The following is a 26011-nucleotide window of genomic DNA, read 5'->3' on the forward strand; positions in this document are numbered from 1 at the left end:
TTAAATGTTTCTGAATTATGCAGAACAGGAAGTAGTAAAACATAAAATATTTACAGAATAACAAAATGATAATAATAAAATATTTTAATGACTATATTTGACTACTATCAAATGAAAGTTAACAAGTCATTGCATAGAGTGACCTTGATTTGGAGGGGGTGTCTCAGTTTAACGTTTATCCTGATACCATATATTCTATTCTCACAGAGTCAAACAAAGTCAAATTAAATACAGATTAGCTTTAAGTATCAGGCAAGACTTAACAGCATCTAGCGTATTCAGCAAAATGTCTGCAAACAAGCTGTATTTAAGCTTTCTTCAGCTTGTTCTTTACCTACAGCTTAGTTATAACTTCCAGTGCTATCTGCTTCGACCGTGTAATAATTAATGATGCCCTTGCTCAAAGTACAAATAGAGCATGTGATGGTTCAGGCTAATTATAAATCACAGCAAAGTTTCATCTGGGCCAAAATCTATTTATATCACAGCTGCCCAAATTAATTTTAAAAAATACGGGATGGTGGTAATTCAGGGGTTTTTTTCTCTCTCTCTCTCAAATGTTTGCATCTGAAATGGAAAAAAAACATAGTTCGTCCAGCTTTTCCAAATAAGAGGAAGTAAACAAATAGGTGCCTGAAGATAAAAGAAAATTTTATCTTAAGCATTAAGTCACTGGCATATTTAGTCTTTTGCGTTATTGAAATGTATGCTGCTTCTGCTAGTATTGATGACTTATAGTAAGGATGGACTAGCTTCTGGTGATTCAGAATCCGAGATAACATTTGGGGGAAGGATGGTACTGGTTGGATTGATGGTGTAAAAGTAAACTAAGTTTTGTCACACAGGGAACTGGATTGAACTTTTGTGGTTGTTCATTTTGTAGTAGGTTTTTTCCTTTGGTTGATTAGAGGTTTTTTTAAGCTATTTTAAGGCATAATGCTACATTTTTTGTAGTTTCTTGCTCAAAATAATTGGAAGCCTCACCATCAATTTTCACTAATGTTATTATAAAAATTCAATAGTGAACAGTATTTTGAAAAATCATGGAGAAAATCTGCTATATGTTGTTGCTAATAGTCAACACCAACTTGACAGCACATAAACTTTCCAAAAAAGGAGGGGTATGATAATGAATCTTGGCTGGGACCATACAAAACTAGGGCTAAAGTTTTTTACTTTATATATATTTTACTAGAATGTTGAAGATCCCTCAGCTTGATCAAAATGGAAATTACAAGTTTAGGATACTTACTCAATTATGTATATTACTCCTAGCCCATATGCATGTGATGGTTGACATCTATATTCCGAAAGAAATCTACATAAAAGTTATTACTTCCGACATTTAATGGCTTATGGGTTGTAGGGATGAAAATGAATTCTTACAGTCACCAGCTTTTGTTCATATTATATAACATTTGGCTATTGATCATATATGGCTTAAAACTGGGGCACCTGCACTTCATTAATAATACTATTCCTAAATAAGTTCAGATAGCATATTATATTAGGTATTTGAATAGACATCAAAATATCCTAGAGTGAATTGGATGAGTTACCTGGAAGTTTAGCTAATATATATCATGGAAAAATTAGAGACTGCTACTTGCTGGTTATCAGAATGGGTAAGTGTCCCAAATGTGAAAACAGCCTATTCTTTTGGAAGATAAATTACTTTTTCAGAAATCAGACATGTTCCAAGAAGCATTTTTAGAAAGCTAATATATTTTTTCCCAAAATTCCACTTCCTTCCTAAGTATAATTAGTATGAGGCTACTTTAAATAAGAGATTTCAATCAGTCAAAATCCATATAATTCCTTTGATTGAAATCAGTTTAGTTTTACTGAAATGGTCAACCAATTTTTTTTAAAAAAGTGTTTCTTTGATGGATTGGATATAATCAGAAAATTTTTTGAAAATCTCACGCTATCTTGTTCTTCCTCATGTACTTTTTGAAGTCTGGCTTGATATACAAAGAACTAGGTTTGGCCATAGGGATGATTTTTAATAGTATTTTGAACTGTTTAAGAATCTAGCCAGGCAAAAAGAAGACAACTTATAAAATTATATCTCAATTTATAGTAAAATGATGGGGTTTTTTAAAGATACATGTTGGATTGTTGAACCACAAAGCATTATGCTCTTTTATTGGGTTTTAAATAAATGTTCACCCTTTAGGAATTTAAAACTACTGAGTAATTGAAAAAGAACATAGATGTAATTGAGAAAAAACAGGGATGTAATAATAAATATGTTGTATAGTAATGGGTTACCAGGAATGAATTGAATTCCTACATTTATGCATTTTCCTGGTGGCATAGGTACAAAATGTCTAGGTAGATTATTTTTCTTCTCAAATTCAATAATACATTATTATAGCCAGGTGACAATGTTCACAGGTTCTACAGGAACCTTCTCCTATCTATCATCTTCCCATTAAATTGAGAATGTAATTCCCAGAATTTTCAATTTGGGCATGTTACCAGGGGATACTAACAATTAGAGTCCAACACTTCTGGAAGAGTACAACTGAAAAAGGCTGCTTCACTATGCTGATAAGCATGTTTGATATGTATAATCTTGCAAGAGCCAGTGGCCTTACTCCATCAGTAGGGAGTTGAATTAATAATTATTATTTCACAATTGTCCAGCAGCATCTAAGATATGTCTTAGATCATTTTCCTACTGGCCATTTATAGCAGCTTCTAGCATCCTTCAATCTTGTTGTCCTAAATTATAGTGAGGGGGACAAGATTTGCAATACTGAGTGATGCTAGGGAAGATGCTATAAGTCAGGGATGTCAAACTCAAGGCCTGAGGGCTGAATCCAGCCCGCGGGGTGCTTAGATCTGGCCTGCAGGGCTGCCTTGGAAATAGCAAAAGACTAGCCCACGATGCCTCTGCCAGTAAATGAGCTTGGGAGCCCATTTTTGCTGGCAGAGTATTTGGGCCACCATAGGTGCCCCCAACACAAGTGATATCATGCTGGCCATGCCCACCCTGGCCACACCCACCCTGGCCTCCTGAGGTTAAACACAAACCTGATGAGTCCCTCAAGGAAATCAAGTTTGACACCCCCTGCTATAAGTCACTAATGAGAATATAGCCTTACACAAGAGTAGCTGAAGGCACGGGTGAATAGGTAGCACAGATACAGAGAAGCCAACATTTCTGTCAGCTGCTAAGAAGTGGTGCCAGCCTATTCATAGACAAGAGCTTCTTCATGGTAGATTTTAAGAAGACAGTTGTTATTTCAAGGTAATATCGACAATAAACTCTTAATTAGATGCATTTACTTTATAAAAACATAATCGGCTTTGCCACATCTTATTCTTGAACTCTCTTGCATTTTTACAGTTCATTGGCTAATTAAATGTACAAATTCAGTTTATTTTTCTCATTGGATGGTCCTGCATAAATCTCCACTTGTATGTAAAAAAATTGAACAGACCTTTGGAAAACATATTCATAACGAACACTAGTTTTAGCATCTTTCTGCAGTTAACTACAGAGTATAAATTTCAGTTTCTATAAAGAGGAGATTTATTGTTGTGTCTCATGTAAAGTCTGGCAATTAGAGTTCCTTTCCTTTACAATAAGGTGGAAATTCCAAACCATAGAACTCATAACAGTGGCAACTCAATAGTAATAGATCAAACAACTAGTTCTGGAGTTTCAAAACTTGGCTAAATGAAGCTTAGTGTTTATGGTTTGTGTGGTTCCTTGAGGAGACATACATTCAGTTATGGAACTTGCAAATTGAGTAACTGGCCCAAGTATCAAATTCAATGTTTGAAAGCTCTAGTTAAAAGAATCAGAAAATGTAATGACAGGAAATGTGTGACAGGAAAATATATATCTCCTCTATCTGCAACCCTGGAGAGGTATAGCCAGTCAGAAGTTGGCAATAATGGACTAAATAACATCATAAATTCATTTATTATGAGGCAGTTTCACATCTTCTGTGCTGTTCAATTTGATGTAGCATATTCTATGAATTTTGCATGTGTCCCAAAGCATCAGTTCATCAAATTATAAATGTGTTCAAAATTGTGAATAAATCATATAGATTCTGATGGACATTTTACATACTGTTTTTTCTAACGAAGGAAAATATTTTCATGATGTGGAAAATAATTACCTACTTTCAGTCCCTCCCTATGTCGGGCTCCAACTGGAACAAAGAAAGTCCAGTTGCCTTTTGAAAAATCACCTTTGGAACAATGGTGACCTGGATGACTGAGAATCTCCATAGATATTTGGCTCCAATTCATGTTGGGATCCTCTGATACTTTATAAGCTAGTAATGCTCTTCAGCCGAGTGAGATGGATTTGAGTGTAAAAGAACCCCCAATTTACAGAGGTAGAAATTCTGACTAACCAGGATTCATATTTTGTGCTTGCAAAACCCACACATAATGGTCTGACTCAATTGTGCTAATAGCTTGTAATCAAGCTGTGAAACTACAAAGGCAAAGTACTTTTTAAGCTGAGCTTGTCTCCTGCTGACTTATTTAAATACAGATATTTCTTGAAAACAGTATGGAAATACTGTTGTTTGTCATTGTCCTTTTCAAGGTTCACACACACACACCTCCCAGTCTAACCTCACATGGAGATATTTTCTAAGCACTTCCCTTCAAAGTTTAAAATTGATCCTGTTTATCTTTTTTAATTATTTCAGTCAAGGTTTCACCAACCTACAGTCTTCCAAAAGAGTTTAACCTTAAATGCAATAATATTTCAGGATCAGCAACAATGTGGACTGAGAATTATGGAAGTTGAAATCTAATCAAAACCAGTGACAACTATTTTATAACTTCAACCCAAACAGAGCCCCAAATTTTAGGCCAGGTTTATATACTCTTATTTGCTTGCATCAAGGCTTACTTCTTTTGCATCAATAGCAGAAAGATCATAGGAGGTAATATATTTTAATGTTTAGGTAACATTTTACAGTAAAGTTGGTGAACTGTTTGGGATTTGTCCTATGTCTTCTTTTCTTATTCTGACAAAGAATACACGTATGACACAGAGATCTAATGTTATTGGATGGCCTCACATAAATATGTTATTTTAAAGGAAATCCTCCTTTTTACCATGCTCCATTCTGTCAGGATTAACCCCTCCCCCCCATTTTAAACAGAAACAGCTATTTCTTTAAATGCAATCTAATAAATTAAAAACTAAAAGAGGAGTGAAATAAATCTTGCATGTCTCTGAAATGCAAATGCCAGAGGTAGCCGGATTGCTGTGCTTCAGTCTCCATTGCTTTTCACAGCTTAACAGCCCCAAGGCCTGCAGCTGCATCTGGGTGATAGAGTTAGGGTCAGTGGTTGGCATTTCTAGTCTTAACTGAATGGCACTGAACAGGGCATAGCTGATAATTATTTTTCAACCTGGCATGTGCTCTTTAACAAAGGACAAGCTGAAGTGCAAAGTCCCTAGATGACTGCTTAAACAGCAATAAAATATGCCCTTTGGGAAGTTTTAATGATTTTTTTTCCCTTCCGTTTGTAAAAAGCCAAACACTGTTTTCATCGAAAAATGCACAGCAGGAGAAAGGCTGCAACTGTGTGTCTCTCTCCAGAAAACAGAGCACATGTGACTCAGCAGGAAGCTTTCCTTTTCTATTCCTTGGCATACTGAAACTTTTGAGTTTATTTCTAGACTCAAATAGTTGAACTGTTGTGAATTTGCACAATATACCAAATGCGGATTAACAAAATTTCTGCATTCAGATAACACATTGTGCCACAACAAACATATTACACCTTAAAGTGATGGCCATACTAGGACAATAGCTGAATCCACTGAATATACTAGGCTACCCAAACCATTTTCAGTTTAATGGGTTGTGAAAACCCAATCAGTACATAAGGCCTCTACTCCTGCTCCTCCCTGCCTCCATATTTGAACTAGGAGCAAACCATTTTTCCTATCAGTTAATTTTTGTTCACCTTGGTGAAAGAAAATTTGATCTAGAAATCAGATCAGAAGATAAATTGGGTGAAATTCTATTTAAGGAGTATGATAGTCTTTTACTTGCAGTATATTGTAGAAAGATTGCCCAAATCAGGGGGCTACAAACTCTTCAGCTTATCAGTCTTTTCATGAAGTTTCAGGCTGTTCATCAGCCTCCAAACATTTATTATATGAAATATTCTATTTCATTCATTCATTCATTCATTCATTCATTCATTCATTCATTCATTCATTCTTTCATTCATTCATCAATTTCTACAGCCACCCATTGCAATCAGTGACTCTACGTGGCTTACAATTCAAAAAAATCTATTACATGCAAAATACTAAAACATTTTAAAACAATAAAAAACAAGTAAATACTTTAATAGTCCTAAAAATAATAATAGTTACAACAATGGGACAATTCAAGGCTTCTCTTTTTGGCCACTGACCATCCATCCTTTGACAACACCATCTTGCTCATAGCCATCTCACCTTCATGATTAGACACTGGTGTGAAGCTCTACAGAGATCCCAAAAGATCAATCAACCGTTATTGACCATGTATTGACTCTCCTCCAGCCATTTAATGATCCCCCACAATCACCATTATTTATCAACCCCTTGGATAGTTCCATTGACCTTGGGGAAATACACATCAATGCACTTTCCTTCTATTCTTGGAGAGAGACTCTGTTGACTTAGATGGCACAGCCTCTACAGGCTGCCCTTCCCCCACCCTAGCCATGAGGCTGACAGGGTTGCTGTTCTTATACAATCTAAAGGCAGTTTCAGTTGGTCTAGTCTAGTGGTTAAAGGTATCAGAAATCAGAAGACTGTGAATTCTAGTTCCGCCTTGGGCACAAAGCCAGCTGGGTGACCTTGGGTCAATCCCTCTCTCTGTCTTAGGAAAGAGGCAATGGCAAACCACTTCTGAAAAACTTTGCTAAAAAAATTGCAGGCAAACTCCAAGAATTCGACACACTGGAACAGGGTGTTTCATGGCAGCAACTGATGGATTCTCTCCAACCTTTCCTAACTCATCCGGTATCACCTACAAGTAGGAAAATGATTTCCTGTATGCGCTTCTGACAGGACTATTATTCTCCCAAGTCATCGCCTTTAAGTAGCAGCATCTATGCAATTGTTTCATACAACTATTAATCTGGGAGAGTGATACATTTGTCAGAGAAATAAAAGATTGATATACCTATGTCAAATACACAGCCACCCCTGAGTCTGCCTGATTGATTGAAAGAGATGATTTCAAATGCAAAGTGGAAAACTTCAACCTGACGGCACCCCCTGCTATTATGCTACTAGATCTCTCTTTCTTCCCTTCTACTAGCAATTAGCACTTAGACTTATATACCGCTTCATAGTGCTTTACAGCCCTCTCTTAGTCAGCATATTGCTCCCACCAATCTGGGTTCTCATTTTACCTGACCTTGGAGAGACAGAAGGCTGAATCAATCTTGAGCTGGTGAGAATCGAATTGCTGAACTGCTGGCAGCCAGAAGTCAGCAGAAGTAGCCTGCAGTACAGCATTCTAACCACTGCGCCACCATGGTTCTAAGGACAATATCTCCTATGAATCATTGTTGGCCAGCCAAAGAGACCTTCTCTCTACATTTTTTGGATAGATTACTTATCTGGGTATGTATCTTGCTTACATAAACATATCAAGACATACAGCAAACATTTAGCCTCTTTTACAACTAAAGATAAAATGGCTGTGAAGGCACAGTGGCCAGGTGAATAGAGGTTTCTATAATAGATTTGCCAGGCCAAATGGATGCTGACTGCATCCTCTCAGGCTTTTCTCATGATTGCCTGCATGAGAGGTTTTGTTGGGGTGAGGTAAACAGCCCACCTTTCCAAATTAGACAACTAAAGACAGCTCAAGTTTGCCTCAGCAGCTGTTTGTGAATGGAGTAGAAAAGATGTCATTTTTTAAAAAAATCCTGCCTTTATTATTTTTATAAATAACTCAAGGTGACAAGCTTACTTAATACTTCTTCTTCCTTCTCACAACAATTCTGTATGATGAACTGTGCTGAGAGTGACTGGCCCAAAGATTCATCTGGCTTTCATGCCTAAGGCAAGAATTGAACTCAACTTTCCTGATTTCTTGCCTAGTGCCTTAACCACTAGACCACATTGGCACTCTTCTCATGAAGATATATCCCTCACAGAGTTGTAGAGCAACTCTGTTCCACAGTGAGCAGAATCTGAGGATGAGTCCTTAGTTTCTTTGGTGAAGAATTCCAAAAGGGCATTCATATCTACATGCAGACAAAAAGAACAGATAACAGATAATCAGAGTTGGAAGGGACCTTGTAGGCCATCGAGTCCAATCCCCCGCCCAAGCGGGAGACCCTACACCATTTCTGACGAATGGCAGTCCAATCTCTTTTTGAAAGTCTCAAGTGATGGCGCTCCCACAACTTCCGAGGGCAAGCTGTTCCATTGGTTGATTGTTCTCAGTCAGAATGTTTCTCCGTATTTCCAGGTTAAATCTCTCCTTGTTCAGTTTCCATCCATTATTCCTTGTCTGGCCTACAGGCGCTTTAGAAAATAGCTTGACCCCTTCCTCCCTGTGGCAGCCCCTCAAATATTGGAAGACTGCTATCATGTCTCCCCTGGTCCTTCTCTTTACTAGACTAGCCAGGCCCAGTTCCTGTAACCGTTCTTCATATGCCTTAGTCTCCAGTCCCCTAATCATCCTGGTTGCTCTTCTCTACACTTTTTCTAGAGCCTCAACATCTTTTTTATAATGTGGTGAACAAAACTGAATGCAGTACTCTAGGTGTGGTCTTACTAAGGCTTTATAGAGTGGTATTAGTACCTCACTTGATCTCGATTGTATCCCTCTGTTAATGCAACTTAGGATTGCATTAGCTTTTTTGGCTGCTGCTGCACACTGAAGAGGTAGCAAAACAATATTATTGACCTCTCATCCAGCTCTGGTTTTTGAAGCAATATGCCCATTTATAAGAATTAGAAACAGAAGAAGTGTATAGACTCTTTTTCAAGCCAGCTCCTGTACTGAGGGACTGGTGAGCTTATCTGAAGACAAATAACCAGCAATGTAATCAGTGCTAATGGTGGAGCCTGCAGAATTGAAGAGACAGATTGTTCAGGAAACAGGTTTTGTCAGCTATTGGAATATGAAGCCATCTGCAATCCACTCAGTAACTCTGTAACTAAGTGGTGTTAGTGACATAGGATAGAAGAAAGCATTTTTATAATGCAATTCCAAACTCATCCTGGATTGGAGGCCTATACAACTGCTTTCTTTGTCTCTCCGCTGCTTTCTCCTTCTCCCTTGGATATACTTGTATTATACCTTCTGTCTCATAATGTGGTGGAGAGCAATATTCAGTCCCAATCCCATCAATGCCAAAAGCTGTTTTTTGGTGTGATGACTATTTATTTAGTGTAGGCTATGGTGACCATAATCCAAATGATCACAACATGGTGGCTGATGATTTTTTAAACAAATGTATATTTATTTATATTTATTTAAATATTTTTATACTGGACTGCTTTTCATGCAAAATCCAGTATCCTTTCCAGGATCAGGATTCTCTTGTCAAGGAACATCCATGCTCTTATTCTATACTAACTTGGGGCCAAGCCATGCAGCTTCTTCAGTAGCAGCTTGATGATGCCTTACTAATAGTTTAGTGCATGTCCTCATGACTCTGTCTTTGTCTCATCCCCAATCTATGGCTGAGAAGCAGCCTGAATGTATATTTAACCCCCTCTCCCTTAAACAGACATTCTCCGCAATGTGAGCTATGGGGGCACAGTGGTTAGAATGCAGTACTGCAGGCTACTTCTGCTGACTGCCAGCTGCCTGCAATTTGGCAGTTTGAGTCTTACCGGGCTCAAGGTTGACTCAACCTTCCATCCTTCCAAGGTCGGTAAAATGAGGGCCCAGATTGTTGGGGGCAATATGCTGACTATATAAATTGCTTACAAAGGGCTGTAAAGCACTGTAAAGCAATATATAAGTCTAAGTTTTATTGCTGTGCTATTCTACCTTCTCCTGCTACAAGCCTTACCCTCTTAGGATTTTCCCAATTCTTATTCTCTCCTCTTTTTTTTGCATACTTGCTCCCTCCCCTTTAGTAGTTTTAATAACTGTCTTTCTATGGCCATTTTTATTTCTGCTCTAGGACTGACATGGTTTGGTACGAGGGATGGGATCTGACAGGGTTAACTACTTGTTTGGTGATTTATGATGTGCTTCCCTGCACGCTGCGCATGCGTGTAAATCTTCGTCAGCTTGCTGCCTGGACAGCTGAGCAGTGCTGCGTGCAGGGAAGCAGCGTTTGAAAAAGCACTTTTTTCCTGCTTTTTAAACTGCAGCTGTGCCTCGCACGGCAGCTGAAGTTGAAAAAGCAGGAAATAAAGGTCAGATAAGAGCCCGGGCGGGCGGGTAGGCCAAAACAGCAGCAAACATAGAACCGGTTCTATGTCTGCTGCTCTTCAGAGCTACCGGTTCTACAGAGCTGGACAGAACCCCTGTATGGTACCCAGTTTCACAGGCAAATACCTGCATACTACCTTGGTAGGGCTTTCTAAAGTGCAAGTCATGGTCCTTAAGAACATCTGTTTACCACATTTGCAAAATCTTAAAGCAGCTGTCTGATGTCATGTTTCTCTTAATAGAGATTAAAACTAGAAGCAATGCAGATATGTCCTCGAGACAAAGGATAATTAAATTTCTTGCAAGGAACATTGAAACTGATAAGAACATTAGTGATTGCCAAGTATGAAATGAAAGCCCAGTTCAGAATGAAATTGAGACTCAATATTCTAGCACCGTTTTCTCCTGCCCAGATGGTGTGATTGACCACAGGCTTCACTTTTTTGAAAGTGGCAGGAATGATTTCCAGCTGTTCCATGTTATGGTATTGGAGGATCAAGTTTTAGGCTGTTTCTGATCTTGCTAGAATTAGCAGTTATTCACGAGCTTTTACCTTTAAACTCTCCCCCCAAACCCTAGATAAATGGAGGAAATCAGAGAAATTATTGCCCACTCTGTTTAATATGGCTCAGCCACTTCTTTAATATACTTTTTCAGTGTTGGTGAAATGTATTGCAAACGTAGGTAAATTGACATCAGTATACAAAGTAAATGCATTCTTCTTCTTATGCCCCTCTCTCCTCCCTTCTCCTCGTTATATACGCAAAAGCCATTTGGCCATAGGGTGGGGCAAGCAGATAATCAGTTTACATTTGACATCATCCTTTTAAAGTCCTGATGTTTCCTTCAAACATAAATAATATGATGGAAATGTACAATTAAGTAATGAGATGGAAATTGCTCATGTTGATGGGGAACATTTCACATCCAGCAGAACTGCACTCATCAGACACAAAGTGTTCTTCTTACCAAAAAGCTCTAATTTTCCCCATGACACTTGAAGGAAACCAGTCAAATGAACGCAATCAATTTTAAAATAACATCAGTCATACAAGTTTGGGTAAAACTAACACACTTTATGAATACTAATATATAAGTCTCATCCAGTTATTAGTATCAGAAGAGTACAGAGATGGTCTTGAAGATGATATGCAATAGCCGTTAGATAAATACCAGCTTAGATCCAGGAAGGGAGGAAAAAGTGAGAAAGAAACTCAAAATTTTCCTGCCTTGATACTCTTTGGTATCACTTTCTCAACCTTGCAACAACCAGAGTTGGTTTTCTAACCCAGTATTCCTCAAAGGCTGACATTAGTTTAGAACAGGGGTGTGTCAAACTCACGTTGTCACGGCAGCATCACGTGATGTTTTGGGACTCCTCCACTTTGCTAAACCAAGCATGGGTGTGGCCAGCACATGATGCATCCGGTGGGCGGGCCAGGAATTTGACAGCCCTGGTTTAGAAACTGAAATGGGCAAAAACAGTGGATACTTTTCATCTGATCATATAGACTTTCAGTTTTCTAGATTCATGAAGAATGGTAAGAAATGAAGGGGTAGAAATTCAGCAGTCACCAAGGAGAGTAAATTAGGAAGAAATATTTAATGAACATAACATGATGAATATTTGATGTATATTTACAGCAGAAAGTTATGGCCATTGAGGCAGATAAGTGTAGACTCAGGATTTAATATCTTAAAGCAGTCTACTGTTTTTGATGGCTATATGAATTACAGTATATACATAGCATACAAAATTTATCCCTTCTCATCATAATGTTTCTTTTCTATGCTTTACAAATATTCCCACAATTTTGACAGGTTAGAGCAAAACACACAAAAAGTTTGTCAATCTCAAGATGATGAATGGGGATACAAAAGGCTCTCAGCTATGGACATCTGCAGATAGATAAGTAATATCATATCCATCAAGATAATAATTTATAATTTGTCCCCAAATGGTGCAAATTATAAATATCACACTACCTCTGTGATGGCATCATGACACTATATCATGTCTTGCTCAGATCTCAAAGTATATGAAATTTGATTTTAAGTTCAATAGTACCAAACAGTGGTGGGATTCAAAAATTTTTACTACCAGTTCTGTGGGCATGGCTTGGTAGGCGTGGAAGGGGAAGGATACTGTAAAATCTCCAGTCAGAGGTGATATTTGTCAGTTCTCCAAACTACTCAAAATTTCCGCTATTGGTTCTCCAGAACTGTTCAGAACCTATTAAATACCACCTCTGGTACCAAAGAATTATTGTGACTAAAGTCAGCTCAGCTTATGTGTAAGATATCCAAAGACAGAAACCATAGCATCAGTGAGCAATATTCAGCCTACTTATTCCAACAGTCACACTGTTGCCTAGTGTCATCTGTATGGTGAAAATGGAAGAAAGGGTCACATTTATTCCAGTGGAGTGAAAATGGACTAAGTTTCCTAATTTCATATACAGTATTATCATATGCACTCCTGGCATTTGTTGGGCTAATAGATGAAAATCACATTGTTATTTCATGTGCACGTGTGAACACTGTAGTGGACATTTGCTTGGCTGTCATGAAAGATCTGCAGTTCTGAACAGATTCAGTGTCATTGAAGGAAGATAATTAAGCTTAAGCCATGTTCCTTGTCCAAATTTATTTGATGCCTTTCTTCAGGAAGCAGAGAAACGAGAGGCAGAAATTTCCCCGAATACTGTCTGCTTGGACCGGATATATTATATCTCACCAGTAGGAGTAAGCATCTGTCAGTTCCTATTTCAGAACTATGCAATTAATATTTTACTAGCCCCGAAGCTATTATAAATGTTGCCTCACTCATTTGTCTCCTGAGGCAATGGCTTATTGCTTGCTTCTGAAAATAAAAAATAAAAAAATGAGGTAGAAAACCATTGCTAAGTGTGATTACATGCTAGGAAAGGTAGATGTTGCAGAGTCTTCTAGATCAGGGGCCTCCAACCTTGGCAACTTTAAGACTTGTGGACTTCAACTCCCAGAGTTCCTCGGCCAGCTTCACTATGTTAACATTGGCGCTAACCAATGTTCCTGTCATTTAAAACACTGATAAAAAGTCTTTTTATTCTCGGACATCCAGCTGTTCTGATCACATATATAGTATTAATATTCTGCTTAAAGAAAATATTCTTTCAAGCAAGAAATAGAAACCAATTGTTCTCCCAGTTTATTTACCTTTAAAATATTTTTCTAGATTATTTACCTTTAAAATTTCTGAAATATGGCAAAGGATGCAAATCTGCTTTTTTTCCCCCTCTATAATTTTCCTTTACTGAGAATGATGGTGCCAAACTCAAAGTCAGCTTATGAATGATACTACACTATTTTGGCAGTGTTCCTGAAATTCTTATTTTTATAGATTTCCTTAAGGTATTTTCCAGATTCCAAGTTTGAGGTTGGTGTTGTTACAGAATTGTATCTCCTCTGGGTGTGAACAGCAACAATATGGGAAAATGGCATGTAATGCTTCTTCTCTAGTAAAGAGGTTGCAAAAATCAAAGTAATGCACCACAAAGGCTAAGAGGTTTAACTAGAAACCAATATACAGTATTTTCTAATCTTAAATCTAGCTTCTGTGGCCAAAATTGAGACATTTCTCTCACTTATTGTTCAGAATATTATCCTGCTCTATGCTCAGAATTCATCAAGAATTCTGCAGTAATGGAAACAAAACACTTGAAACATTATTAAGCATTATGCAGAAATGAATTACATCACTGAAGTAAGGAACAGAATGATATTGGATTATGAGGAAGCCAGAAATGGTCTTCAGAAATAGTAGTTCAAGTCTGGCTCTGAGATGGAGTGAGCTCCCTTCGCTTGATCCCTAGCTCCTTCCCACCCAGCAGTTCAGAAATAGGCAATATTGCAAGTAGATAAATGGGTACCACTTCAGTGGGGGGAAAAAACCTAGCTGCATTTGTATGTGTGGAGAGCAGAAGCTGGCACTGGATCCTGATTGGACAGGAGGCATCATGATACGGAGAGGCAAGACGAGTCTAGTGGAGGAGCTGGAAGAGCCAACAACCTGAGTGCTGCCCATTGATGTAAAGCTAGTTCACCCACACACATACACTCGTGGTGCACCAATGATAGGCACACAAACGCCGAACATAATGAACTGGCAATCTGGCAGTCAGAATGGCATTATGTCTAGCATGTGTACATTTCCCTGTCATTGTATGCCATAAGCTAAATAAATGCAGAAGCAAAACAATGTCTCCCGCCTGGGCGGTGGGTTGGACTAGATGACCTATAAGAACCCTTCCAACTCTGATTATCTGTTATCTTTAATGCGTTACCCCAAATGAAATCCATTTTTCTTTTATTTCCCTACTATTATTTTAAAGGGCATTCATATAGTTTTCCTTCACTTACAAACTGAATTTAAAAGTGGGAAAAGTGTAGAAAATGTTTATTTTGTCTGCATATATGTTTGGGAAATGCAAATTGAGCAAGTATGTAGTCATATTCTTTCACACCTGTGTTCGAAAGGTGGAAAAATGAGTGAGAACAGAATGAACTGTGCCTAAATTAGCGGATGGATGGAGATTTAAAACTATTAGGGATAGATAATAGTATTGTGCTACGATTTAATAGTAAAACAAATGAAAATAAATACAGTAATACCTAATTGTTCACTAAAAAATAACAACAGGAAGTAACTATTTTTAAGCTGCACAAACACACATGCCTATCATTTCTTTTAAAACTAGACTAGATAAGCCAGTGCTTTTTATGATGTGAAAACTTCAATTCCAGCTTCAATTGGCCGGGACATTCTGGGAGTAGAAGTCTACACATCTTAATGTTTGAAAAACACTGAAATGGGCCAGTGTATTTTTCTTCAAACTTGTGACGTTTTTCTTCAAAAGTTGTGACTCAAACTTGTGACAAAAGATCTGTTGGATTTCACAAGGCCAGGTTTAATATTTGTATTATTAAATATGAAATATTTAATATGCATTGCATTCTGGAGGACAGCAGATTGAGGAGTCACTCGGTCACTTGTGTTTAATTGTGTAACTAAACTATGGAAAACATTGCAAAGAGATATGTCCCAAATGGTTTCAAAATGGTTAGTCATGCAAAATACATGCACCATTGGCTGATAACCCAGATGGCTCTGTATCATCAGGTCCAGAGGTATGAAGAAGAATATGTACAAGGTGTTATTTTATTTCTATTGTTTCTCTGCTTCTCAGAGCTGTAGTTCTGGGGGCACACATGCACATATACACACAGTGTGTGTGTGACGGGGGGGGGGGGAGAGAATTATTACAAGCATCTTGTCAAAGCTGGGTTCAAACTGGATCCTCAAGTCACAAACAAGCAATTATAAATTGCTCCATTAACTGAAGGATATAATCAAATTACCCCCAAAACACAACCCTTGAGGTCATTACCTTCCGTTTAAGGACCACTGTCTCAGAAGCTTATCTACTAGGTCTCTAAGGAGATCTACTAGGAGAGATTCAACCTGGAAATAACTTTCAAACTGGAAATGACTTTCTGACAGTGAGAACAATCAACCAATGGAACAGCTTGCCCTCTGAAGTTGTGGGAGCGCCATCACTTGAGACCTTCAAGAAATGATTGGACTGCCATTTGTCAGAAATGGTGTAGGGTCTCCCGCTTGGGCAGGGGGTTGGACTAGATGACCTATAATGTCCCTTCCAACTCTGATTATCTGTCTGTTATGTTATCTAGATGGACCGGAGACTAGCATTTTTTGTTTGTTTAGGAAAGCATTACATAGATGCTTCTAATCTAATTTTGAATAGGCTTTGCAAAATATTAATCCTGTACAGTATGACATCTAACGTACTTAGTAAATTAGCAGGTTCCTATGCAGTAATTATCAACAGGAAAAGTACAAATGTTCCCATATAATCCAAAGTTCAATAACATCTGTCCCCTTTTTTCCTAATAGATAGGTTTTCCTGTTATGAACTCAGATCTCCATGGCTCCTGACACCTGAAAAGTAATTTCTAGCAGAGATTATTACTCTTCAATTATTTACTATTCTCATTTCATTCATTCTAATGGGAATCTTCTGGTAATTAAAATAAGTGAATGGGGGTGGTGGGGATGACACCTGAGAATAGTTGGATTCTTTGCAAAGATTAGGCTTCTTTTAGTCAATTTGTACAGTGTGTCCCATATTGTGAATGGAAAATGAAGTTGTTATACATATTTTATAGATAAATTTATCTAGGTATAAAGCCACAGGCTGATTCACGGTCACCTTCTCACTTGGAGGAACATTAGAGGATGGGCCTTCAGAACAGAACAAGCCAGAGACTGTCTCCAGAGGAATCCTAGGCACGTTCTGGAGAGATCTAGATCTTTAGAAGGCAAGGTTGTGGATCCAAGCCTATGACAAGTCAGTAGCCTCACTAAGATTAACAGAACGGCAGAGCTGGAAGGATCTTGAAGGTCATCTAGTCCAGCCACCTGCTCAAATAGGAGACTCTGTACCATTTCAGATCAATTATTCTCCAATCTCTTCTTAAAAGCCATATGTTGGCCAGGCTGAACCTACTGCCTTCCAGATAATATTTAGATGCCAACTGCATGTTACCTGCTGAAATCAAGGCTTCAATTTGACCGAAGCAATGCAGGAAACACACATCTTTTTAAAAAAGTTTTAAAATATACTTTATTTACAAAGAAAATTTAAAAAACCACAAACATACAATTATATAGAAATAAAAATATATATAAATAGAACAATAAATATATTTCTTTCTACTGCATTTGATTATAGATTGGATATTTCATAATAGACAATAATAAATAATTGGCAAGCATTCCTTGTCTCTTGTAAATTACATATTAATTAATAAATAACACATGTTACTCTACTATTCCTATTGGATTATAACTGTATTGTTTAATCGATGAAACCTTCATAATGTTCATATAATAGAAGAGAAGCTTGAGACCACTATTATTGTACACTCAATATATACAGCTATATACAATATGTTTCTTGGGTTCATTTATTCTATATGCTCTTTTTCTTACTTTCTACCCAGCTGTACCATTTATCCCAAACCAGGTAGTACTCTGAGTCTTCCTTCCCATTTAAGTGTGAGCCTCTCCATTTCGGCACATTCATAGCTTTTTTGAATAATAATGTGTATCAGTGGTACGCTAGGCCTTTTCCAATATTGTGCTAAAGAAATTTGAGCCACTGTTAATAAGTGGACGATTAGGTATCTCACTTTAGAAAACTCACATCTTTAATTATCTAATTGTACCTGGAACGCCTATAATGTTATATCAAGTCCCTGTATAAAAATCTCATAAGCTTCTGCCTTTTAAGATCAACCATCAACAATAAAGGAACAAGCAGTCAAGAAATAAGCAACTGGCTAGCACTTAAGGCCTTAGAAAAGATATTCAAATGCTGTGATGTGTCTATATATAAAAGTGAAATACCACTCACACATTATCACAAAATCTCCAGAAGCATAAAACCTACAAACTTGAAATTTGGCACGTATGTTCTTCTTGGCTTCTAGGTGTTCACTACAAAAGGATTTTTCAAAATGACCATCAGAGCGTTAGTATTTCATATATTATTATTATCATGCTCTGATGCTAAGGAGTTCTACTTCTCCCCACCTGAAAAGAAATCTGTTCCAAATGCAAAACACAAGCAGAGGAGTTTCAGTTTCAGTTTCACAGCACCAAGCAGCTTTGGTACAGAACAGTTGAGCTAAGCCATGCCCAGGCTCCTTGCTATCTCCTTCTTGCTCACACAGCAAATACTGTTTCACTTTCCAAACAGCCCTCAACTCTCTCACACACTGACAGGACGCTAGCCAGATGAATACCGATGGATGCTGGTAGGCAGAGGCAGATTTCTTCCCCCTTATTTTCCTTCCCAAAAACTAAGCCCGATCACATAATTTCATAGCAAAGCATGGGCATTGAGTTAGCATCCTATAAACATCAGATTCATGCAAGCCATGGCATTTCCCATGACACTTTATGGAAGCAAAAGTTGGATTTTGAAAAAACAAGACAGAAAAAGTACTGTATTGATGCGTTTCAACATTCGTTTTGAAGAAGACTGCTGACGATACAAATAGATCATTGCATTAATCTAGAGTTCTCACTTGAAACTCAAACAACCAAGTTCAATTACAGTATCCACCTTTGGATACATTAGGTCAGAGGTGTCAAACTGGATTTCACTGAGGGCTGCATCAGGGGTATGTTTGACCTCGGTGTGTGTGTGTGTGTGTGGCCAGAGTGTGTATGGCCAGCTCAACTTCACTTGTGTCGGGGGCACCTTTGGTGGCCCGAGCATTCTGGCAGCGAAAATGGGCTCCATTTCTGGCTGTGACAGTGTCCCGCAATACTCTGCCAGTGAAAACGGAGCCCGGGAGGGCCATACATGGCCCTCCCAAGCTCCGTTTTGGGTGGCAGAGGCACCACGGGCTGTTTCCAGGGTGGCCCCAAGGGCCATATCTAGGCACCCTGCAGGCCGAATCTGGCCCCCGGGCCTTGAGTTTGACACCCCTGCATTAGGTAAAGACCCATTACTCTGGAGAAGAGTCTAATGATGGGAAAGGTGGAAGGAAAGAGAAGAAGAGGATGGCCAACTGCAAGGTGGATGGACTTACTTACAGTGGTGATGTATGGCCTATTGGCGGACCTGAAAAACTAAGTTAGGGACAGAAAATCTATCTATGTGGATGTTAAGAATCGACAATTTGGTGACACATAATCAATCACTATGTAACAGCCAATGAGTATTGCTGTTTCAGTTTCTATCCCAATTTCTATAAAGGAACATTTTTGTATTTTTTTAAAATCACTTGAGATACTAGCAGCAGTACATTAAAATACAAAAAGAAATGTTGAAAGGACAAGACAGCCTCAGACTATTAATAGCTTTCTTCAGATTTTAGGCAATATTCTCCAACTATCTAAGCTTTGCTGTCATCTGCTGGACTGAAATAGCTTTGCAGAGATTCTATCACAAGCAAGGAAAAATTGTCCTGAAAATTACCATATCGTTCTGTTATTCACTGCACAGATTGTTATGTTCTCAAGGTGGGAGACCAGCCCATAACATTTTGCTGCCTGAAAAAAAACCTTACCAGTATTGTCAGGTGAACTGAACTTAATTGTACACTGAGGATTGGACACTATCTTTCAGCACACTAAGAATATGCTGAACCAGACAATTCAGATTCTCTAAGAGCAAGGGGTGTCTTTGTAAAGGAGTGTGTGGAATTACAGAATTTCAAACATAAATCTATAGATCTGAAAAAAATACTATTTTAAAAAGAATATTGTTCTACATCTATGCATATTTAAGGTAGCTTCAGAGGATGTGGATACCACAACAATTTTATGAATGGCCTCAGATAATAGAAGTTGGAGAGCCAGGATGGAAGCCTTCAGGCATTTCCCTTAGTTGGAGGACAAAACTATTTTTGGCACAAAATGGCTAAACCAGACACATTACGCCATCTTCACTGAACCATGCAAGGGCAAATAAGCCCCAAGGGAGCTCATTCAACATGCCAATTTAAAGTCACAGTTTGGCTAGTATGGTGTGCAGGATGCACAATTGTGTCCTCTGGTATTATTCATTAAAAATTGTGAATTTGAATTATCTACACGATCGGAGTACAATCCATCATGTACAAGGCATTTTCTTTGGGCTACGGCTAATTTCAAAGCACTCTATAGAGCTTCTGTAATTGCATTAAAGGCGTTTCGAACCTACGCAGACTTGGAAGCAGTCAGGGGTGTAAAACTCAAGGCCCATGAATGCTTAGATCTGGCCCATAGGGCCACCCTGGAAACAACGAAGGACTGGCCCGTGGGGCCTCTGCCAGAAAAAATGGAGCTCAGCCCAGACTCCATTTTTGGCCGCGATGGCCTCCTGCAGCCCTCTGCCAGCAAAAATTGAGCTTACGGAGGGGCCCATGTGTGCCCCCCCTCCCCAAGCACCCTTTTTGCTGGCAGAGGGCTGCAGGAGGCTGTTGTGGCTGAAAACAGGACACCTGGCTCCCAAGTTCTGTTTTTGCTGGCAAGGTCCTCATACTCACAATACCACTGAGAAAGAAAAACAAGAAATCCAAGAAGAAATCAGCATGGCTGCACAAAGATCTCTCTGGCAAATTGAAAGAAAGAAAAAAGGACAAGTACAAAAAATGGAAAGAAGGACATACAACCAAGGCAGAATATCAGCAGATAGCCAAAATCTGCAAAAATGAAGTCAGGATAGCAAAGACTCAGAACGAACAAAGACTTGCAACAAAAGTCAAATATAAAAAAAAATTTCTTCCAACATATAAATAGCAAGAAAAAAATCAAGGAAACAGTCGGTCCACTAAAGAGAGAAGATGGCAAGGAAGTAACAGGCAACAGAGAGAAAGCAGAACTGCTTAACTCATTCTTTGCATCCGTCTTCACACAAAAAGAAACTATAGCTCAACCCACCAAAAACATAACTGTAAAAGACAGACCAGAAATAAAAGTTAAAATAAGTAAAAAAAAAATAGTAAGAGAACACCTGTCTGATCTTGATGAAAACAAGTCACCGGGGCCTGATGGATTACATCCCAGAGTTTTAAAGGAGCTGAGGGGCTGCCACGGGGAGGAAGGGGTCAAGCTATTTTCTAAAGCGCCTGTAGGCCAGACAAGGAATCATGGATGGAAACTGAACAAGGAGAGATTCAACCTGGAAATAAGGAGAAACTTTCTGACAGTGAGAACAATCAACCAATGGAACAGCTTGCCCTCAGAAGTTGTGGGAGCGCCATCCCTTGAGACTTTCAAGAAGAGATTGGACTGCCATTTGTCAGAAATGGTGTAGGGTCTCCTGCTTGGGCGGGAGAGGGGGTTGGACTAGATGACCTACAAGGTCCCTTCCAACTCTGATTATCTGTAAATCTGTAAACTTAAGGTGTGGAAGGAGTCCACTCCCAGGCAATCACAATGAGCCTTGAACAGCAAGGATGATTTTCCATGGAAACAATTCACCAAGGGGTTACTTTCACTGGACAGGTTTTATAGCCCTTCAACAAATATCTCCCTCCCTCTCTCCCCTCTCCCACACCCCCAAGCAGTTGCTTACTTTATGCATGTTCATGGGCAAGTCATATATTAATGATTACCTACATTGCTAAGGATCTGGGTATGGAGCACCTAGCTAAGACAAAACTGGGAAATAATTATCTAATTGGGGTAAGAGTGTGAAGTTTTGTTATCTCACAGTTCCACAAGAGTAAATAATAAGAGCTCACTTGTCAAAGCAGCCTCTCTTTCAGGTGTTAATTTTTAAAATCCACAGGATCAATAAATCAATCAAGCTTACTGCCTTTCTTGGGGAGATTTCATTGTCAAACTTCTTTTGCAAAGTTTCTTCAATTATAATTTATCTTCCCGTAATAGAACCCATCACTTTGCATTCTAGACTTTGCAGTAATGGAGAACAGAGCTTAACCTTCATATTGTTTTAGATGCTTGACCAATAATGTCCTAATATTCCATCCACCAACTTTGGTCTTCCAAGGCTAAACATTCTCAGTTCCTTTAGTGTTTCATAGAAGGTAGCTTTTATTCTCTTGATTCTCCTCCTAATTGTTCTGAAGCTCCTGAAGGACTAGACTACACATAATCCCTGCACTGAATCTCACCAACACTGTAGAACAGGGGTCTTCAAACTTGTCAAGTTTAGGACTTGTGGACTTCAACTCCCAGAATTCCTGAGCTAACCTGGCTGGAGGAGGAATTCAGGGAGTTGAAGTCCGCAAGTCTTAAAACTTTCAAGTTTGAAGACCCCTGCTGTAGAACATAAAGTGGAAATACTTCCTGTGAGTTGGAAACTGTATGTCCACTGATACTGTTTAAAGATATATTTGCTTTTTTTTTTTTTTTGCAACTCTACCACACAGCTAAAATGTTGTTTGCAATCTGCAATGTGAACAATAAATCAGTGCAACCGTTTGCCTCCATCAATGGATGCTTTTAAGAAGAGACGAACAGCCACTTGCCTGCAATAATATAGGGCAGTGGTGGTGAACCTATGGCATGCGTGCCAGAGGTAGCATGCAGAGCCCTCTCTGTAGGCACATGAGCCGTTGCTCCAGCTCAGCCTTGCATGCATGCATGCCTCCCACCAGCCAGCTGGTCTTCGAGTCTCTGCCGTGCATGTGGGGTTGCACATGCATGCATGGGAGGCGGGGCGCATGCACAGGGATGCATGCACATTGCATTTTGGTTAGCCATCACTGGTATACTCCGCATTCTGTTATATTGTTATATTTATTCAGAATAAGAGTTAGAAGGGACCTTGGAGGTCTTCTAGTCATCTCAAGTAGGGCATCATATACCATTCCAGACAAGTGGCTATTTGTCTCTTCTTAAAAGCCTCCAGGAAGGCAAGCCATTCTACTGGTTTACTGTTCTTATGGTTAGGAAATTTCTGCTTAGTTCTAGGTTGTTTCTCTCCTTGAATAGTTTCCATCCATTTTATCTTGTCTTGCCTTCTGGTGCTTTGGGAAATAGGTTGAATCCCCCTTCATTGTGGCAGCCATCCATATACTGGAACACTACTTTCATGTCACTGCATCTTTCTTTCAACTAGACCAATTCCTACAATCGTTCTCCATGTTTTAGCCTCCAGCCCCCTAATCATCTTTGTTGCTTTTGTATGGACTCTTCTAGTCTCACCATCTCTTCTATATTGTGGTGACCAAAACAGGATGCAGTATTCCAAATGTGGTCTTACTAAGGCTTTATAAAGCTGTACTAATACTTCACATGATTTTGATCCTATCCCTGTTAATGCAACTTAAGACTGCATTGGCTTTTTTTTGGCTGCTGCTGCACATTACTGGCTCATATTGAAGTGATTGTCTACTGAGCCTCTAAGATCCCACTCAGAGTTACTGCTCTTGAGTCAGGTTTCAAATGTTCTGTATTTATACATTTAGTTTTTCTTACCAAAGTGTAAAACCTTAGTTTTTTCTACATTGAATTTCATTTTGTTTAATGGTGCCCAGTGTTCAAGTCTGTCGAGATCCATCTGGATCTTGAACCTACCTTCTAGGGAGTTAGCTATTCCTGCCAGCTTAGTGTCATCTGCAAATTTCAAGAGTTCACCTCCTATTCCCTCATCTAAATTGTTTATGAAGATATTGAATAGTACTGGGCCTAAAATGGAACCTTGGGGTACTCCACTGCTTACTTCCCTCCATGTAGATGTAGTTCCATTAAGGGCTGTTCATTGAGTATGGTTTATCAGCCAGTTACAAATCCATCTGGTGGTGATGCTGTCAATCCTACATTTTTCTAGTTTACCGAGAAGTAGATTGTGGTCTACATTGTCAAATCCCTTACTGAAATCCAAGTGTATTATGTCCACATTTCGCTGGTCCACTAATTTTATCTACTTTGTCATAGAATGAAGTAAGATTTGTTTGGCATGATCTGTTTTTGACAAACCTATGTTGGCTTCTGATTATAACTTTACTTGCTTCCAGGTGTTTACAGATCTGTTGCTTGATTATCTTTTCCAGGATCCTCCCAGGTATGGAGGACAGGCTGATTGGTCTGTAATTTCCTGAATCTTGTTTTTTTTCTCTTGTTTTTCAAGATGGGAACCATATCTGCTCTTTTCCAGTCCTCTGGTAGTTCCCTGTTCCTCCTCTTCTTCATCAGCCACCTCCCAACCTGGGGGCTGTTGACTCTCCATCTCAGGGCTGACGTACAGTCCAGGCTGTAGAGGGGGAAAGAAGCAAATTCACCCTTTGTCTTTTTTTTAATAAAGGAGTTTAAGGAATAAGGGCACAAGTCCAACTTCATTTTCACAACAGCCCTGTGAATCAGATGAAAGGCCAACCAGGGAGCATCAGGTGGACATCAGGTTAAGCATTTACACCACTTGTGTATTAGCTCAAGATAAACCATAGAACATTTGGAAGATATGATGTAATGGTTATTATGGTGCAATGCTTAATAGCCATTGAGGCAATTGGTAAATTTAAGGCAGGATTGGCATCTTGCCTCTTCCCCATCTCAATTTTCCATTTCCATTCCCTGAACTGAGTGTGGTGTCTGCAGTGTCAGTTGTGGAGCAAGGTGGTTCTGTGGATTTGCCCTCACCTTGGAAAGCCTAGCAGGGGCAGACCTACATTATTTAGTACTTACAAGGAAATCCCAACCCCAAAGGTTCAAGTAGAAAAACATTCTAGAAGGCAATAGTTGCAAAAGCCCCTTTGTCACATTACCTTAAAAATGCTCAGCTGTGTCCATTTGTCACCAAAGTTTGAGTTCAAATGGCATTACTTATTATGGCTTATTTGCTAAGCTATAGTCTTTAAAAATTGGCATAATTCCATGTGAGTTACATACTACAGTCTGACTGGATAGATCAAATGAAACAAAAAACGTAACTGTTTATTCTAAATGCTGGAAGCCATCTGGAGCACAACTGGAAACCACAAGGAACCATGGCCCATGATTGGCAGGTTGCTTCCCTCAATTAAGATGCCCTTAGCCTGGGCTTGGCCCAAAACTGCTATGCCTGCATGAGAGAAGTATGATAGGTGCCCATTATCCTTTCAGATTAGAGACACTACAGAAGGAAAATCTTCGCCATCTTTCATCTGCTCCAGGAGCTCTAGGGCCCGAAGGCAAACCTTGCCAAATAGACTTTCCCATCCCATGGAGCCATAGGTGGAAGAGTAAATCAGAATCAGAATATTTGAACCAGAATCAGAATAAGAGCTGGAAGGGACCTTGGAGGTCTTCTAGTCCAGCCCCAAGCAGAAGACCTTATACTATTTCAGACAAGTGACTGTCCAGTCTCTTCTTAAAAATAGTTGCATTTGGGAGAGGAAAACTGCTTTGGTGGTTTACCCATCCAAACAGCTGCGGGGAGGAATAGAAGCGGGAAAGAATAGGTGGCATCAATAGTAAAGCCACAAAATTCTGGGTTGCAAAAATACAGACGACTGCAAGAGGTTGGCGTTTTCTGGCTCCCTTTGCTGCCCTCTAGCGGCCGTTCCGGCGGTCTTCCATTCTCGCTCCCCGGATCTCCGCAAGCCCCACCTTTCAGTTCCGTTTGGAATCGACTGCGAGGTGCAGCCGCAAACCCGCTCGGGAAGAAGAAGCTACCATCAGGAAAGGAGAAGAGGGGGAGCGCACATCTCCCCCCCTCCCGCCGCCCCTTTGGTTCTCCTTTAGTGCCTTTCAGAAAATCCTAGACCTGGTCGGCAAGGAGGGGTTTGGCCCGAACCAAAGTAAGGGCGGTGCCAAACGAATGAGAGTCCTGCGGCGGCCCACGTCCTGGCTGTCCAGCGGGAGGAAGCCCTTCGTTGGAAAAGCCCATCTCCTCTGCCTCCCCCCCCCGAACTCTTCCCCCCACCCCAGCGCAGACCTGCACGTGCACATGCCCGTTGGTTGCCCTAACTACGGAGCCATCTCGCCTCTCCTGCCGCCGGCCCACTCCTTTCCGCGGTCCGGTTCGCCCAATGGGCTTAGCGGACAAGCCAAAGGGGCGGGGAGGAAGGAGAGGGAGTGTCCGCGCCGGAAAAGGCGT

At 39.6% G+C, this 26011-nt stretch overlaps 1 long non-coding RNA gene across 1 annotated transcript; it reads right to left on the reverse strand.

The window, feature by feature from the left end:
* Positions 1–17190: 17190 nt before the first annotated feature.
* On the reverse strand, positions 17191–25232 carry LOC148131111 (uncharacterized). The gene is made up of 3 exons (XR_015748456.1): positions 24699–25232; positions 19915–24187; positions 17191–19883 (listed from the first exon to the last, which is right to left on the reverse strand). It is a non-coding gene; the product is annotated as an uncharacterized LOC148131111 (long non-coding RNA).
* Between the last annotated feature and the right edge of the window lie 779 nt (positions 25233–26011).

Source organism: Notechis scutatus, chromosome 3 (genome assembly GCF_049901735.1).
Source record: "Notechis scutatus isolate UNSWTSFEM ecotype Mainland chromosome 3, rNotScu1.2, whole genome shotgun sequence".
NCBI lineage: Eukaryota > Metazoa > Chordata > Lepidosauria > Squamata > Elapidae > Notechis > Notechis scutatus.